The sequence below is a fragment of the Phycomyces blakesleeanus genome (assembly GCF_001638985.1).
Source record: "Phycomyces blakesleeanus NRRL 1555(-) unplaced genomic scaffold PHYBLscaffold_56, whole genome shotgun sequence".
Lineage (NCBI taxonomy): Eukaryota > Fungi > Mucoromycota > Mucoromycetes > Mucorales > Phycomycetaceae > Phycomyces > Phycomyces blakesleeanus.
Window position 1 is genome coordinate 160 of NW_017265181.1, and position 5,255 is coordinate 5,414.

Here is a 5,255-nt window from a genome sequence, read left to right on the forward strand (position 1 = left end):
ACAGCTTATATATATACCAGATTGACTATCATCAGCTTATATATATATCAGATTGACTGTGATCCACTTATATATATATTAGATTGGATATCATATGTTTATATATAGTGTACATCCTCTGTCATCAACTTATATATATACTCAATTGGCAGACAACAGCTTATATATATACCAAATTGACTATCATCAGCTTATATATATATCAGATTGGATATCATATGCTTATATATAGTGCAGATCACCTGTCATCAGCTTATATATATATCAGATTGACTGTGATCCACTTATATGTATATCAGATTGGATATCATATGTTTATATATAGTACAGATCACCTGTCATCAGCTTATATATATACTCAATTGGTGGTCAACAGCTTATATATATATCAGATCAACTATCAACAGCTTATATATATATCAGATCAACTATCATTAGCTTATATATATATCTGATTGGTGGTTAACAACTTATATATATATCAGATTGACTGTTATCCACTTATACATATATAAAATTGACTGTTATCTACTTGTATATATATGAGCTTAACTGTAATTAGATTATATATATATGAGATCAGCGATTATCTGCTTATATATGTATGAGATCGGCAATTATCTACTTATAGATATACCAGATCAGCAATCATCTACTTATATATATATATGACATCAGTAACTATTGACTTATATATATACCAGATTGATGATCATTGACTTATATATATATATATGAAATCAGCAATTATTGACTTATATATATACCAGATTGGCAATTATCTACTTATATATATATGAGATCAGGGATCATTGACTTATATATATACCAGATTGATAATCATTGACTTATATATATATATATGAAATCAGCAATTATTAACTTATATATATACCAGATTGACAATTATCTACTTATATATATACCAGATTGATGATCATTGACTTATATATATACCAGATCGGCAACCATTGACTTATATATATATCAGATTGATGATCATTGACTTATATATATATGAGATCAGTGATCATCTACTTATATATATACCAGATCGGCGACCATTGACTTATATATATACCAGATTGATGATCATTGACTTATATATATATGAGATCAGTGATCATCTACTTATATATATACCAGATTGGCAACCATTGACTTATATATATGCCAGATTGATGATCATTGATTTATATATATATGAGATTGGTGATCATCTGCTTATATATATATGAAATCAGCGATTATTGGCTTATATATATGCCAGATTGATGATCATTGACTTATATATATACCAGATCGGCGACCATTGACTTATATATATATCAGATTGATGATCATTGACTTATATATATATGAGATCAGTGATCATCTACTTATATATATACCAGATCGGCGACCATTGACTTATATATATACCAGATTGATGATCATTGACTTATATATATATGAGATCAGTGATCATCTACTTATATATATACCAGATTGGCAACCATTGACTTATATATATGCCAGATTGATGATCATTGATTTATATATATATGAGATCAGTGATTATCTACTTATATATATACCAGATTGGCAACCATTGACTTATATATATGCCAGATTGATGATCATTGACTTATATATATATGAGATTGGTGATCATCTGCTTATATATATATGAAATCAGCGATTATTGGCTTATATATATACCAGATCAGTGACTATTGACTTATATATATATCAGATTGGTGATCATCTACTTATATATATATGAGATTAGCAATCAATAACTTATATATATATCAGATTAATGATTATTGACTTATATATATATCAGATTGGCGATCATTGACTTATATATATACCAGATTGATAATCATTAGCTTGTATATATATGAAATTAGTTGTCATCTACTTATATATGTATGAGATCAGCAATCATCTACTTATATATATATTAGATTGACAATCATTGGCTTATATATATATAAGATTGGCAATTATTGGCTTATATATATATTAGATTGGCAATTATTGGTTTATATATATATGAGATCAGCAATCATTGACTTATATATATATCAGATCAGCTGTTATCAGCTTACGTAATCTTGCATAACCTTGCATAATCTTGCATAATCTTGTATAGTTGTATAGAAACACATATAAAAAATATAACAAAAGAAAGTTTGTGTAACACATGTCATTATGCATATTTGCGTAACATAAATAATACAAATGCATTACTGAAAAAAATTGGCAACTTTTGGCTATACTTGTTATATAACATGCATAATCATGCATAATCTCGCATATATGATCTACGTAAACAATACAATAGAATTGCTGAAAAAAATTGGTAACTTTTGACTATACTTGTTATATAATGTGCATAATCATGCATAATCTTGCATAAATGATCTACATAAACAATACAATTGCATTGCTGAAAAAAATTGGTAACTTTTGGCTATACTTGTTATATAATGTGCATAATCATGCATAATCTTGCATAAATGATCTACGTAAACAATACAATTGAATTTGTGGAAAAAAATGACAAAAAATAGCTTTTTTCCGGAAAATTTCCTTTTTTGGTTAGTCTACATATATTTAGCGTGAGAAGTCTTATCATTTTTAGTGTGGGAAAATAGATTATATAAATAGCAGCTATGTAAAAGCTTGGTATAGAAAAACATTTAATCTTAAACTATCAAAAAGCCGTTCCGACAATAATTAAATATATCTCTTCTAATGAAAGTTCAAATTCTTACTAAGTAATAATTTTTTAATTTTTTTTGCTATATAAAGAAAATTTAGTAGTATAATATTAAAATATCAAAATATGTAAAGAGCAAGTACAGAATTAATAAAAATTAATTTTCATATTTTTTTACTAATTTTCTTATAAAAATCCAAATATTATTATATAGATCAATAAAAAAATATATGAACCAGTCAACTTATTAATATTTATTATAATTTTGATGTATTTATAAATTATATATATATATATAAAGATTATAAAAGAGTTGTGAATATATATAAAATTAAAGATTAAATATGATTAGAGTATGTAACTTATATTTGACGAGATGATTGGATATGACTTGGATATTGACAAGTGTGAATATATATAATGTGATATATCCAATGATATTGACTAATATCAGAGATAGATAAGATGTTATAGGCTAATATTAGTAATAAATCAAATGTTATTGGCTAATATTGATTATATATTATATTTTATTAACTTATATAAGTAGTAAATTGGATGTGATAAATATATATATATAATATAGATTGACTGTTATTGATTTATATATATATCAGATCAGATATTATTTATTTATATATATACTAGATTGGCAGTATTCAGCTTATATATGTATGAGATTGACTGTTATCCACTTATATATATATCAGATTGGATATCATATGTTTATATATAGTGCAGATCATCTGTCATAAGCTTATATATATACCTAATTAGCGGTCAACAGCTTATATATATACTAGATTGGTGGTTAACAGCTTATATATATACTAGATTGGTGGTTAACAGCTTATATATATACCAGATTGACTATCATCAGCTTATATATATATCAGATTGACTGTGATCCACTTATATATATATTAGATTGGATATCATATGTTTATATATAGTGTACATCCTCTGTCATCAACTTATATATATACTCAATTGGCAGACAACAGCTTATATATATACCAAATTGACTATCATCAGCTTATATATATATCAGATTGGATATCATATGCTTATATATAGTGCAGATCACCTGTCATCAGCTTATATATATATCAGATTGACTGTGATCCACTTATATGTATATCAGATTGGATATCATATGTTTATATATAGTACAGATCACCTGTCATCAGCTTATATATATACTCAATTGGTGGTCAACAGCTTATATATATATCAGATCAACTATCAACATCTTATATATATATCAGATCAACTATCATTAGCTTATATATATATCTGATTGGTGGTTAACAACTTATATATATATCAGATTGACTGTTATCCACTTATACATATATAAAATTGACTGTTATCTACTTGTATATATATGAGCTTAACTGTAATTAGATTATATATATATGAGATCAGCGATCATCTGCTTATATATGTATGAGATCGGCAATTATCTACTTATAGATATACCAGATCAGCAATCATCTACTTATATATATATATGACATCAGTAACTATTGACTTATATATATACCAGATTGATGATCATTGACTTATATATATACCAGATTGATGATCATTGACTTATATATATATATATGAAATCAGCAATTATTGACTTATATATATACCAGATTGGCAATTATCTACTTATATATATATGAGATCAGGGATCATTGACTTATATATATACCAGATTGATAATCATTGACTTATATATATATATATGAAATCAGCAATTATTAACTTATATATATACCAGATTGACAATTATCTACTTATATATATACCAGATTGATGATCATTGACTTATATATATACCAGATCGGCGACCATTGACTTATATATATATCAGATTGATGATCATTGACTTATATATATATGAGATCAGTGATCATCTACTTATATATATACCAGATCGGCGACCATTGACTTATATATATACCAGATTGATGATCATTGACTTATATATATATGAGATCAGTGATCATCTACTTATATATATACCAGATTGGCAACCATTGACTTATATATATGCCAGATTGATGATCATTGATTTATATATATATGAGATTGGTGATCATCTGCTTATATATATATGAAATCAGCGATTATTGGCTTATATATATGCCAGATTGATGATCATTGACTTATATATATACCAGATCGGCGACCATTGACTTATATATATATCAGATTGATGATCATTGACTTATATATATATGAGATCAGTGATCATCTACTTATATATATACCAGATCGGCGACCATTGACTTATATATATACCAGATTGATGATCATTGACTTATATATATATGAGATCAGTGATCATCTACTTATATATATACCAGATTGGCAACCATTGACTTATATATATGCCAGATTGATGATCATTGATTTATATATATATGAGATCAGTGATTATCTACTTATATATATACCAGATTGGCAACCATTGACTTATATATATGCCAGATTGATGATCATTGACTTATATATATATGAGATTGGTGATCATCTGCTTATATATATA